Source organism: Schistocerca nitens, chromosome 8 (genome assembly GCF_023898315.1).
Source record: "Schistocerca nitens isolate TAMUIC-IGC-003100 chromosome 8, iqSchNite1.1, whole genome shotgun sequence".
In the NCBI taxonomy this organism is placed as follows: domain Eukaryota; kingdom Metazoa; phylum Arthropoda; class Insecta; order Orthoptera; family Acrididae; genus Schistocerca; species Schistocerca nitens.
Genome location: NC_064621.1, coordinates 75,677,598 through 75,692,955, shown reverse-complemented (window position 1 = coordinate 75,692,955; position 15,358 = coordinate 75,677,598).

Genomic DNA, 15,358 nt, shown 5'->3' with positions numbered 1-15,358 from the left:
CTTAGGAATGATCGCTTCTGATACATCCCTTAAGAAGACATTCATTTTAAAAATTCGCTTTTCTATTGGGCCCATTGTTATTCTTCGCCCTTTTTTCATCTCCATTGTTGCGTATTTTCTCCCGCACTGACGTTTCCCTACTTTCGCAGCTCCAACCACAACTGAATCATCACCCTGTTTCACAGCTTCTGCTGTCACCTAACTGGCTCCAACCGTATTCGGTAACTCTCTTCTCTGCCCTGTGGCTCCAACCACAGTTGGACCGACACATTGCTCTCTAGTGGCTCCAGCCACTTCAACGTCAAGTTTTCGCTTTTCTGCGGCTCCTACCGCCATAGAACCGGCACCCACCATGTTCGACATACCTTTTCCTCGTTCTGCAGCTCCATCCGCAATCGATCAAACACATCGCTTTCTCTCGGCTCCTACTGTATCTGCACTAGACGAACTGTCACTCGCGGCTTCTGCCACCCTATCGTTTACATTTTTCCTCTGAAATTCTCTATTTGGAAACCGTCGATCCCTTGCAGTTCACAATTCGATTCGTTTCTCACGGATCCATACACTTTTAGTACCATAATTTATCACAGAATTCTGTCTGATTAGGAAATCTCTTCTTAATAGACCCTCAAATGGCAGATCTACCTCATCCCCTGTAACATGAACCGTGTGCCTTACTAATAGATCTCTTGCGACTTGTAATTCAGTGTCTTTAGTACCTTCCCCCGTAGCAAAGGTGTTAGCGATCCCTCTCATCCTAATGCCTGTCTCTGGATTATATATTCAAAGTGATATGGTTGGAAGCAGGATACAGGGGCTGCTGGAGTGGATGCCTGAGCAACAAATTGACATATAACTTGTTCAGTTTAAATGTATATCAGCTGATTTAACATGAATCATCAACAAGTTCTCTAACATCAAACAATCTGCAAACATGAGATTTAAACCTTTCCCAAAATTTTAATGCTTGTAAAATTTTATTACGAAACACAGAAAATTACCAAACTGGTCAGTGTATTTAAGCCTTACATAACATAATGGGTACTATGGCTTACAGGAAATAATATCAGAGACGTATAGCAATATCTGCCCACTACAGCACTGTCTTACCTGACGTTGTGTGCCACAATGATTCACAGAACCAACTCATATAGTTAAATGGTAAATATTACCCAAAATGGCGCTTGCGTTATAATCTTACGTAGCACACCGATTTACCAAGACAATGCAATTAATGCCAAGTACAGTCTGGTCCAGAATAACGAGTGCCCTACCACTGATTAAACTATTCAGAATCAGTAATGAATTGTTTTACAAGGCAAGCGCATTCAGATCAGACAAGTTAACAAGACAGTGCCTCCGTTTGAATTTTACCACAGAAATCCGTCAATAGTCGTAGGCCAGACGGTGATTCGAAAAGGATTGATAACAATTTACCGCACTGTTGACGGTTGGCACTAAACCCCTGGCATGCGATAGATGTGTGGGCCAGAAACCCCGTTGCAACAGGAGCCGTTAACAACAGTACCCACAGAACTCTTTCTAAAACCACACCGTGAAATGACGTCAAATGGGTTTCCAAAACAGTTTAACACTCAACAGTAGTGAATAAGAGAAAAGGCCAAAGAAACACACACGGCACTTGCAATTAGCCTTGAATTATTCCTAGCTGTGGTTAAGATTGGATTAATTTTAATCCAACAGGTAAACAGTGGTGTCACAGTAGTCTTAAACTTTACTTGACTATCGTGACAATTTGAGCGTCCCTTAACTGACATAAGTTCAGTAACAAACTGAAATGCAATTTAAATACACTCAAGTAAGGGTATTGTGAAACACTTCATCAACAATTTAAGCAAACACGCCCACATAGGCACTCCAGTTCATACGTAAATCAACAAGGGCACAAGTCAGTATTTCGACAGGCGACGTGGGAACACTCACTGCTCAGCGGCGCAAGCCAGAAAGCGACAGAAAGAAGTCTCGCTGTAACTCCACCAGATGAAGATGCACCAAACTAACAGCTCACCTTTAACAATGTTAATCCAAAAGCCGCTAATAAGGTAATGGCCAGAATAACACCAGCCCGTACCCACAGAGTGAGGGCCAGCCGGGGCGGCCGAGCGGTTCTAGGCGCTAAAGTCTGGAACCGCGCGACCGCTACGGTCGCAGGTTCGAATCCTGCCTCGGTCATGGATGTGTGTGATGTCCTTAGGTTAGTTAGGTTTAAGTAGTTCTAAGTTCTAGGGGACAGATGACCTCGGAAGTTAAGTCCCATAGTGCTCAGAGCCATTTTTTTGAACAGCGTGAGGAAGGTTGAACTCGTAAACAGAACGAACGACAGCGAGTCACTGCAGCACCTCCAGTTCCGGTGCTCGGCCGGCCCCATTGCAACTGCCACACTCACTCCACTTGCCGACGCGACTTCTGCGATCTTCCGGCGTCGGTCCGCCCAGGCCCGCTCGTCTCTCTCTCTCTCTCTCTCTCTCTCTCTCTCTCTGCCCGAGACTCCCTTTGGGCTTCCCGCACGGAATCCCAGAGGGCGCACCAACCCGCGCACCGCAAAGCGAATCGAAAGAGATCGAACACACTACACCGGAACAGTCAGATCGGAGGAGCAAACGGCACACAAAGATTCCATAAACATTCCTTTTTAACTAATCTTATTTGTGTGCCACTATCTATTAAAAAAACCTCATCGGACCTAGTTCTACAAAATCATTCTTATTTGTACAATAGACAATAAATATCTCGCCTGATAAGGCGCCATGCGACTGCCTCACTATGTCTCTTTTTAGATTTCCGACCTATCGCTCTTTATTTTTTCTAACCACGCAGATTCATTGCACTGTCTGTCACAATGGCCTCTCTGGTTACACTCAAAGCATGAGAGATTGCAGGGCACTCTCACTTCTGATTCAGTGTCATGCTGCTTAATATTCTTAGGCAAGATGATCATTATTATAATCTGACTTCACACATCGTGATGAAATGGTGGGCAGTAGTTCACGCTGTTTCTTGTGTGCTCTAGTGAAGGAATAACGGGATGCTTTACCTGCATTCAAAGGAATAGCGTGCCGATTTAAACGACTGCAGTAAAAGGGTACTGCGGCGGAGGGACGAGGGAAGCGAGTTTTTCCGGCAGAACCTGCGTGAAAACATTTCCAGACTGCCGAGTCCTGCGGTCTCATTGTGCAGACACGTTTGGATGGCGCTGGTGTGTCGCCGGTCGCATCCAGGTAGGTTGACTAGCGCCGAGGAGACGCCACTGCAATGGCCAAAGCGTTGAAGACCGGCAATAAAGCATAGGATGGGCCCTTGTTAGGGAGGAAGTCGATGAGACGACTGAGCGTTCTGCGAATTTCTGTGGGACAGGTCACTGGCGCTCAGACGTCCAGACGTTTGTGAAGGCACGAGGCTTTTAGCGAGTTTATGGCCGTTCTTTGGAAACTTCGAAATGGACGCAACAGGGGAGATAACACTCTTTTTTATGGGGGGCTGTGGTTCCATCCTGGTCATGTTGCTAGCAACAGACACGGTGTAAACGCGTGGGAAAGAGGTCGTGAAGCTGAATCTTTTTTTTCTTTTCTGTCAATCAACTTTAAAGTCCCTGATTGGTCAAATCGGTGCATGCAGAGCAAGGAGCAGTCTCCCACCTTCGAATACGGCGCTCCAGCTCGCGATTGGCTTGTGCTAAAGTGGGAGTAGTCTAAGATGTAAATGCGCTTTGTTACCGAGCTGGTGAGGAAAGCGGAGAGAAATAGAAGAGGGCACACTTGTACTGGCGCTTCGCTAGAAAAGAACTGTAAGTCTCTACCTAAGCGGTGAGCCTTGTGTCCTTTGCTAGTGTGCCACTTAGAGCCTGTGCCAGTCACCTTCTGAGCCATCAGAGGTACTGCTTCTAGCATCTCGCACACAGCGAGTGATGCGTGGGTGTACTTATTTGTCTTGAGTCGGCTGTCTAAACATTTGACATATTCCGTCACGCATAGTCGTGGGACGGAGTCAAATTGGTTTGGCAGACAGCAAACGGGTCCCCCTGCACACTGGGATCGGGAAGAACCTGCGTTCCGAATTAGACGAACGCGAGACCGCGTACTTGCATTTTTCGGGCGCCGTCCTGAACAGCAGAAGGGTAAAGTATTCGCTGCTACGGCGAACGGCTCCAATACATGTTTCTGAGCACCCTGTTCTTTCGAACCATATTTTTCTTTTTGGAAAAGATACTTGACGGTGGCGTAATTTTTGTGCCATACCCCGCATTCACGTGTATAAAGTGAGATAAAGCGATTAGTGTTCTGGTTAGTGTCGTGTGTCAACCCCCAGCTGATCACCTTGTCCACCGTAGACCCCATAGTAGTGAAAGCGTTTGTCAAATAAAAAAAATGTTTGTGTGACGTTTCTTTAGCCATTTTTTTTTTTGTCTTGTGATGCTAAGAATCAATAAATGTGTTATATTTAGATCACAACTCCTCCCTGTGTTCTGATTAACATTGCCTTTGCCAGATTACAGCCCTGTGTCCTGATAATCTGCACTGGGTGTAGACTCCGTTTCTCTGCAATGTCTTTCGAATTCTCATCCGATTTCTGCTAGCCTTTCTCGTTTTCTCGTTCTACTTTCGCTAGCATTTCCGCCTTTTCTTTTTCCTCCTTGTGTTTTCCTTATGCTGTCTCAATTACTATTACTCGTTTTTCTAGAAGACAGTTTTCCGCCACGTGACCTGGTTTACCAAAGGTTAAAGCAAGTCAGGTTTTTAATTCTCTCTGTCCTAACAACAGTTCTTCCTATTGGCTTTTCGTCTGCTGATGCAAGAGCACTTTCCTCTGTAGAGGCAATATCGACGGCCTCAGAGAGTGTTACTGTCTCTCGTCTAGCTCTTACTATTGTTTTAATTCTGTCACCATAAAGTACTTGCATGAATACTGCCCTGCCCAATTTCAGAACTAACTCAGCTTCGGTAATTACACCTCTGATTGCCTCTCTACAATGATGCTGCAAGGCATCAATGCACGAACGCCACTCTGTAATGCTTTCGCTACTTTCATGTTTACTTGCAATCATTTTACAAGCATACTAATCTAAAGTCCGTTTTCAACCATAGTTTTGCACCGAAACTGTACTTACAGCTGTCCAAGTGGTTGTCAGATCCCTAAGTAATAATTTACTCCTGGCAGCTCCAATTATTCGTGCCTTACCGAACTCGAGCAACACATCATTCTGATCAGTGGCCACTAACTCAAATGCACTGTGCTTTAGTAACTGAGGCGTGGCGGCTCATATCGATAGTGCCACTCTGGTGGTTTATCTTTCCTGCCACTGTCAGGGCGGTAAGCAGCGCCCTCTGGGGCCTACGCGAGGAGTAACGAGGCGAGGTCCTGTGGTGGGTGTGCTCCGGGACGTGGTGGAAGACGGTTGTCGGGTTGACGCAGCGAGTGTGGGGCCGCACCTATCGCATGGAGATATACAAGTTGGCTCTGAACGTAAGGCGCCGTAGCAAGCAGCGGGAAGCGGGCGTTCTGTAATTTGTGTGAAGGAGTAACGATTTTGCATTGGATGTCCCAGTGGTTCCCGAGAGTTGCGGTGGCTGCTTTCGGAGAAGAGAAATGGTAAGAGCTTGTGTCTACGCTCTTTTCCGTACGATGTTGCTGCCTGCTGTTATAAAAGGGTGAAAATCAGGCGCTTGTATTGACTATACGGGAACTGGTGATGTAAAATTACATTTGTCATTGAGTCTCACTTGTACAGTGACAATTTAGAGGCGAAAACTGTGGTGGTTTCATTAGGTCTGGTTCTTTGCTGTGCAACTATGGGAGTCAGTTATTTGGGATAACTGAGGGAGCACCATTATGTTGGTCTAAGTGATACGTTCTCCACGTTTTGTCTATGGCTTTGCGAATCGAAATTGTGGGGGAGTACACGTGTGAGTAATTTGCTATTGTATTGATGGTTATGTTGTAAAGTCTGTTCTCTGGTGTGTTAAATCACGCGCTGATTTATAGCCAATCTAAGCAGAAGTTACCATTGCTACTTGCTTATGTGCTACTGTCCTTATGATTGGCGTTGTTTGTCTTTTGATTGTGGGTGTGCTCACGTTTAAAAAAAAATTACGGCTACTATTCATAAGGGTTGTCTAGTAAGGAAATTGCTTAAGCTTTTATCATATGCTCGTCTGTTTGCCTATCACATTGGCTTTCTGTGCAGTAACTGAAGGAATGTGTATGATGGTTCAAGATTGTAGGCTGACTAGTATTTGAACTGGTGTCGAGGTTAAGGGCGAGATCAGCATCCCGCAAACCGGCACGCTGCGCGTGGTTAAACGTTCCGCTATTGGGGAGCCGGCTCTCTGCTCTTGGGTTTCGTAAGGATACGTGATGAGTGCATCGCTGTAGTTTTTCGCGTGCTAAATTGTGGGGTGTTGGTGCCGTCCTAGGGCTAGACTTGTGATATATGTTACGTTGAAAGGGAATTAACTGTACCAAACTTAAGAGAGCTTTTAGTTTGTTTTAGGTCTGTACATGGAATGATGTTCATATTTTGTCGATTGCCGCAATAACTTCCTGTGTGGGGAGATCTGAGGGTCTTGTATTGTACTGTTGCAGTGCAGTCCATCTGAAACGTGCTGCTTAAAACTTGGGACAGCATCTCTCTGATGTTATATATTACTGTTTAATCTTAAATGTCTTGGATGTAATATGGTTGTTGAGGATTATGTAATTAATTTTGATCGCTGGTTCCTTAAAGGAAGTATTTAGTTTTAAAATATGTGCTCGGTCATAGCCTATTTAAATATGATTTTAACTTATCATTCAAAATATCTAATCTTGCATTCTTAAAAGGCTTTCAGTTAAACGGTTGCTATTTTCCTGTTTAAATGTTTGAGTGACTTAAAGGAAAAGAATATTATTTTGTAATTTGTACCGATTGTTCCTTTTGGGTAGTACCTGACTTACGTGTTCAATAAATGAGTGTCTAGTCAATGGTGATGCACTGTTCTATCGCTAGCCTGCCCCTTCCACTCCAAAGCCTATTGAGCTGCTTTGTGTCGAAATTGTGTTCAGAACACGCCTCTGACCTGACACCTCAGTACCATCAAAAGATTGTGGCAATAACTTCAGAGCATCACTTAAACTAATGTACTGCCCTATTGGCGACGACTGCGCAACATTACTGTCACTTACTGCTGCCTGCTCGTGTGACTGCTTACTGTAGCTACAGTTGTTCTTACCCAGTTCTATAGTCTGCGCTGCCTTCTGCGACACCTCTCTCGTCGCGTCGCCTCCCAGCCACGCAGTTGACGCTGCCGGCCCAGACCCGGCTGCCACGCTCCTCCGATTACGTTATCTGCTTTCTTGCTGCTGGCGGACCCCTCCGGCCCGTCTGCTGAGTGATGTCGCCGCCTCCCTCTCTGGAACGGCGTCCTCCGGTCCCTGCTGCCAACTCGCCTGCCGCCAAGTCGAACCCTCTTTGTGGCGGACCTCGCTGGCCCGTCCGAAGACCTCGCGCCGCTACCTTTCTAGACTAGCGTGTTGCCATGTCACGTCGTCGACCGGCCTCTCACGTACTCGAACCCGCGCCGTAATGCATTGCTATTCACATTATACATAAATGACCTTGTGGATAACATCGGAAGTCCACTGACACTTTTTGCGGATGATGCTGTGGTATATCGAAAGGTTGTAACAATGGAACAGTGTACTGAAATGCAGGAGGATCTGCAACGAATTGACGCATGGTGCAGGGAATGGCAACTGAATCTCAATGTAGACAAGTGTAATGTGCTGCGAATAAGTACAAAGAAAGATCCTTTAAATGGTTCAAATGGCTCTGAGCACTATGGGACTCAATGCTGTGGTCATAAGTCCCCTAGAACTTAGAACTACTTAAACCTAACTAACCTAAGGACAGCACACAACACCCAGCATCACGAGGCAGAGAAAATCCCTGACCCCGCCGGGAATCGAACCCGGGAACCCGGGCGTGGGAAGCGAAAACGCTACCGCACGACCACGAGATGCGGGTAAAGATCCTTTATCATTTAGCTACTATAGCTAAATTCCATAAATTATCGGGGAGTAGGCATTAGGAGTGATTTAAAATGGAATGATCATATAAAGTTGATCGTCGGTAAAGCAGATGCCAGACTGAGATTCATTGGAAGAATCCTAAGGAAATGCAATCTGAAAACAAAGGAAATAGGTTGCAGTACACTTGTTCGCCCACTGCTTGAATATTGCTCACCAGTGTGGGATCCGTATAGAAGAGATAGAGAAGATCCAACGGAGAACAGCGCGCTTCGTTACAGGATCATTTAGTAATCGCGAAAGCGTTACGGAGATGATAGATAAACTCCAGTGGAAGATGTTGCAGGGAGACGGTCAGTAGCTCGGTACGGGCTTTTGTTGAAGTTTCGAGAACATACCTTCACCGAGGAGTCAAGCAGTATATTGCTCCCTCCTACGTATATCTCGCGAAGAGACCATGAGTATAAAATCAGAGAGATTAGAGCCCACACAGAGGCATACCGACAATCTTTCTTTCCGCGAACAATACGAGGCAGGAATAGAAGGGAGAACCGATAGAGGTACTCAAACTACCCTCCGCCACACACCGTCAGGTGGCTTACGGAGTATGGATGTAGATGTAAATGTAGATGAAGACGTAATGAACCTCCTCGGCCTGTCAGAACCGTCTCCTTCCTTCTTACTTCGCCTCAAGACACCTACTACATCTCGTCTCACTTTGATTTCTCAAAGGCGCCACAGTTTTCCTGACTTCATACATCTATTTCTGAAATCTATAACCTATCTAGCCCCAGTAATTTACAGAAACATAATAAGGCTGACCGGGTGATCAAAAAGTCAGGCCGACCGATGTGGCCGAGTGGTTCTAGGCGCTTCAGTTTGGAACCGCGCGATCGCTTCGGTCGCAGGTTCGAATCCTGCCTCGGGCATGGATGTGTGTGATGTCTTTAGGTTAGTTAGGTTTAAGTAGTTCTAAGGTCGACTAATGACCTTAGATGTTAAGTCCCATAGTGCTCAGAGCCATTTGAACCATTTGAACCAAAAAGTCAGTATAAATTTGAAAACTGAATAAATCACGGAATAATGTAGATAGAGATGTACAAATTGACACACAAGCTTGGAATGACATGGGGTTTTATTAGAACCAAAAAAAAAAATACAAAAGTTAAAAAATGTCCGACAGATGGCGCTTCATCTGATCAGAATAGCAATAATTAGCATCACAAAGTAAGACAAATCAAAGATGATGTTCTTTACAGGAAATGCTCAATATGTCCACCATCATTCCTCGACAATAGCTGTAGTCGAGGAATAATGTTGCGAACAGCACAGTAAAGCATGTCCGGAGTTATGGTGAGGCATTGGCGTCGGATGTTGTCTTTCAGCATTCCTAGAGGTGTCGGTCGATCACAATACACTTGCGACTTCAGGTAACCCCAAAGCCAATAATCGCACGGACTGAGATCTGGGGACCTGCGAGGCCAAGCATGACGAAAGTGGCGGCTGAGCACACGATCATCACCAAACGACGCGCTCAAGAGATCTTTCACGCGTCTAGCAATATGGGGTGGAGCGGCATCCTGCATAAACATCGTACGTTCCAGCAGGTGTTTATCAGCCAGGCTGGGGATGATCCGATTCTGTAACATATCGGCGTACCTCTCACCCGTCACGGTAGCAGTTACAAAACCAGAATCACGCATTTCCTCGAAGAAAAAAGGCCCGATAACGGTAGATGTGGTAAATCAAACCCATACCGTGACTTTCTCGTCGTGCAATGGAGTTTCCACGACAGTTCTAGGATTTGGGGTAGCCCAAATTCTGCAGTTGTGGGCGTTGACAGACCCTCGGATCGTGTAATGAGCTTCGTCGGTCCACAACACGTTACTCAACCAATCGTCATCTTCCGCCATCTTTTGAAACGCCCACACCGCAAATGCCCTCCGCTTCACTAAATCGCCAGGTAACAGTTCATGATGCCGATGGATTTTGTACGGATAGCATCGGAGGGTACGCCTAAGTGCCAACCAAACAGTAGCGTATGGAATGCCGGTGCGACGTGCGACTGCACGAGCGCTGACTTCCCCGTGCATAGCCGAACCCGCTACAGTCTCCATTTCTTCCTAATCTGTCTCAGCAGCATTACGCCTTGTGCTCCGTCGGCCACTACGGGGTCTATCGTCTAAACAACCCGTGGCTTCGAACTTCGAAATCATTCTCGCCACAGTTGCATTTGTCAACGGACCTTTACCCGATCGAATCCCCTTCCTGTGGCGATAGGATTGTAACGCTGAACTAGCACATTCCCCATTCTGATAATACAGCTCCACTAAAATCGCCTTTTCAGGTAACGTCAACATGCTGCGACTACTGGCGCATCTGATCTCTCATTACAGCTCCTTTTATACACGATTGTCATGCGCAGTCACTGACGTTTTGCTGTCCAGCGCCATCTGTCGGACATTTTGTCGACTTTTGTTTTTTGTTCTAATAAAACCCCATGTCATTCCAAGCATGTGTGTCAATTTTTACCTCTCTATCTACATTATTCCGTGGTTTATTAAGTTTACAAATTTATACTGATTTTTTGATCACCCGGTACAATCAAGCGCAAAGAAACTCGTATACGCATCCGTACTCAAATACAGTGATATGTAAACAGGCAGAATAGGGCGCTGCGGTCGAAAACGCCCATATAAAACAACAAGTGTCTGGCACAGTTGTTAGATCGCTTACTGCTGCTACAATGGCAGATCATCAAGATTTAAGTGTTTGAACATGGTGTTCTAGCGATGGGACACAGCGTCTCCGAGGTAGCGATGAAGTCAGGATTTTCTCATACGACCATTTCACGAATGTACCGTGAATATCAGGTATCTGGAAAATATCAGATCTCCACCATCGGTGCGCTCGTAAAAACATCTTGCAAGAACGGGAGCAACGACGAGTAAAGAGAAACGTTCAGTGTGATAGAAGTGCAACAATTCCGCAAATTGCTGCAGATTTCACTGCTGGACCATCAACATGTATCATCGTGCGAACCATTCAACGAAACATAATCAATTTGAGCTTTCGGAGCCGAAGGTCCACTCGTGTACCCTTGATGACTCCACGACACTCTCCTGGGTCCGTCAACACCGCCATTGGACTGTTGATGAATGCAAACATGTTGCCTGATCGGACGAGTCTCGTTTCAAATTCTACCGAGCCGATTGACGTGGCCGGCCGGAGTGGCCGAGCGGTTCTAGGCGCTACAGTCTGGAACCACGCGACCGCTACGGTCGCAGGTTCGAATCCTGCCTCGGGCATGGATGTGCGTGATGTCCTTAGGTTAGGTTTAAGTAGTTCAAAGTTCTAGGGGACTGATGACCTCAGAAGTTAAGTCCCATAGTGCTCAGAGCCATTTCGATTGACATGTATGGGTATGGAGACAACCTCATGAATCTATGGACCATGCATGTGAGCTGGGGACTGTTCAATCTGGTGGAGACTCTATAATAGTGTGGGGCGTGTGCAGTTGGAATCATATGGGACCACTGATACGTCTAGATACGACTCTGACAGGTGACACGTATGTAAGCATCCTGCCTGATCACCTGCATCCATTCATATCTATTGTGCATTCCGACGGACTCTGGCAATTCCGGTAGGATAGTGCTACACCCTACACATCCAGAATTGCTACAGAGTGGCTCCAGGAACACTCTTCTGAGTTTAAACACTTCCGCTGGCCACCGAACTCCCCAGACACGAACATTGTGGAGCATATGTGGGATGTCTTGCAACGAGCTATTCAGAAGAGATCTCCACCCCGTCGTACTCTTAGGGATTTATGGACAACCCCGCAGGACTCATGGTGTCATTACCCTCCAGTACTACTTCAGACGTTAGTCGAGTCCATGCCACGTCGTGTTGGGGCACTTCTGCGTGCTCACGGCGGCCCTACACGATATTAGGCAGGTGTACCAGTTTCTTCAGTGTATAACCAAACCTGACAGAACGGATACCTAATGTGTGCTAACAGTGCAGGACACGGGTGGCTATTTTTGCCAACCCCACACCTGGCACCAAAATCAATTCGTCTCGTCTGTAGTGTCCTGCGATCGGATTAGGATGGGAGCTGACACTGTCTGCAGTGATGAAGTGACTCGTTCAACTCTTAGACCTGGTGCCTGAGAAAAGAAGCTGGTATATTTTCAGATAAGGAAACTCGGTGGATAAAAGGACGAGGAATTCTGAACAATAACTCAGACTGAATAACGAAGTAGAACTGGAAACTACTGTCGAACCACACGAGGCACTAACACATTGACAATGTTGTGGAGCTAAGCACCACGAGAAACTAAGTCCCGTCCCGGAAGCAGAGATACGTAGATTGAGCGTCTGAGGCAGAGTGAGATGGGAATTTTTCAGCAGAGTCGGCCGTTCCGCTTCTATAGACTCGCATGATGCACTTTCCATAGGTTCACGCGCTGTCCTTCCGACCTCGGTTCCTTCCAGAAGCTTCTCTGCCCCTGGTCACGTAGACCACACTACCCTTACCACATAAAGGCAGGTTCACCTGCTTCCTAGCGTCCCTGCTGACGCTAGGTTACCCCTTTACCGACACACCTTGTGAAACAGTATACCCTTAGTTATACACTCACAATACTTGACGCCACTCATTCGTGACACTTACGCGACTAATCATGTATACTGCACTTTAGCAGCTTGTTGAGCATTCTCAATTCAAATTATTGTGTCATAGTCAATATGCATTGACTATATCCCACGTTCACGCATTTTGATCCACTCACTGTCACGTGATAAGTACCGGCGAAGAGCAGTATTCTGAAAGCACCTAGCTTCAGCTCCGTGGGTCGAGGAGGTAGTGGAAACACAAACGACTGGGTGTCCCACTCCGATGTATGATCGATGTGTTGCTGTTGCTGCTCCCGCTGCTGCAGCGCAGATGCTGGAAACTGGAGTAGCTGAGTGTCTTGGTCTAACAGGTCAGGTAGATTTAATTCGATTTATTGCTCATTTAGAGACCTGCTGCCTTATATTTTATAACAGGTCGTTCCTTTTACAGCTTTTCATGTAGATTACAAAAAGTATTCCATATTACGAACAGCAATTATTGGTTTCAGGATTTGCAATGGAAGTAATGATAAATTAAAAGTGATTGAGAAACTGAAAGGCAAAAAACACAAAAAATATTCAAATTTTTAGATGATATGATAACAGATAAGAGGAAAGACTTGGATACAAAGTGAGAGAGAAATGTCATCCTATCTGAGCCAGCCTTGTCTGTAAGCCTTGGAACTCCTTCGAGCCTTGCAGTCCCAGTTCGCTACAGTTTAACTTACGGGTTAATAGTTCTAAACACTATTTATTATGTACATTGTCGAAAGCGCAGTGGTGTGAAAGTGTAAAGTATGTGTCCCGAATTTTACCTATTACACTCCTGGAAATTGAAATAAGAACACCGTGAATTCATTGTCCCAGGAAGGGGAAACTTTATTGACACATTCCTGGGGTCAGATACATCACATGATCACACTGACAGAACCACAGGCACATAGACACAGGCAACAGAGCATGCACAATGTCGGCACTAGTACAGTGTATATCCACCTTTCGCAGCAATGCAGGCTGCTATTCTCCCATGGAGACGATCGTAGAGATGCTGGATGTAGTCCTGTGGAACGGCTTGCCATGCCATTTCCACCTGGCGCCTCAGTTCGACCAGCGTTCGTGCTGGACGTGCAGACCGCGTGAGACGACGCTTCATCCAGTCCCAAACATGCTCAATGGGGGACAGATCCGGAGATCTTGCTGGCCAGGGTAGTTGACTTACACCTTCTAGAGCACGTTGGGTGGCACGGGATACATGCGGACGTGCATTGTCCTGTTGGAACAGCAAGTTCCCTTGCCGGTCTAGGAATGGTAGAACGATAGGTTCGATGACGGTTTGGATGTACCGTGCACTATTCAGTGTCCCCTCGACGATCACCAGTGGTGTACGGCCAGTGTAGGAGATCGCTCCCCACACCATGATGCCGGGTGTTGGCCCTGTGTGCCTCGGTCGTATGCAGTCCTGATTGTGGCGCTCACCTGCACGGCGCCAAACACGCATACGACCATCATTGGCACCAAGGCAGAAGCGACTCTCATCGCTGAAGACGACACGTCCCCATTCGTCCCTCCATTCACGCCTGTCGCGACACCACTGGAGGCGGGCTGCACGATGTTGGGGCGTGAGCGGAAGACGGCCTAACGGTGTGCGGGACCGTAGCCCAGCTTCATGGAGACGGTTGCGAATGGTCCTCGCCGATACCCCAGGAGCAACAGTGTCCCTAATTTGCTGGGAAGTGGCGGTGCGGTCCCCTACGGCACTGCGTAGGATCCTACGGTCTTGGCGTGCATCCGTGCGTCGCTGCGGTCCGGTCCCAGGTCGACGGGCACGTGCACCTTCCGCCGACCACTGGCGACAACATCGATGTACTGTGGAGACCTCACGCCCCACGTGTTGAGCAATTCGGCGGTACGTCCACCCGGCCTCCCGCATGCCCACTATACGCCCTCGCTCAAAATCCGTCAACTGCTCATACGGTTCACGTCCACACTGTCGCGGCATGCTACCAGTGTTAAAGACTGCGATGGAGCTCTGTATGCCACGGCAAACTGGCTGACACTGACGGCGGCGGTGCACAAATGCTGCGCAGCTAGCGCCATTCGACGGCCAACACCGCGGTTCCTGGTGTGTCCGCTGTGCCGTGCGTGTGATCATTGCTTGTACAGCCCTCTCGCAGTGTCCGGAGCAAGTATGGTGGGTCTGACACACCGGTGTCAATGTGTATGTTGAATGTATACTAAGTTTTCAGTTACAAGCGCTACATTCCAACAGCAGTATAATAACCACGGGATGGATATGCCTACTGTTTGTGCGTAAGCTACAACAGGTTTACAGGGTTGATTGCAACACACTGTTTATTCTAACACAGTTTAATTATTCTAGATGTTGTGTAAGATTGTTTGCGGTACGTGTTGGCGAAAGTTTTCGCTGTTTGAGTGCGTGTTTCGGTTCTGCTATCTGTATTTGTGTACGAATTAGAACTGCTTTCTTAGGTGCTTCATGTGTGTTGAAGTATTCTCTTATAAGGCTGTGTCTGTAATTGGCTGAGTGCATGCACAACGAAATTCAAAGTATGGGAACAATTCCTCCATTGCATCATCAGAGCCCATGGCACACTGACAAAAATAATAATAAATGAAAATGCAGAATGATTATTAATAATAATAATAAGGAAAGGGAAATAGGTTGATAGTATTTACATTCAAATGTGATTCAGTT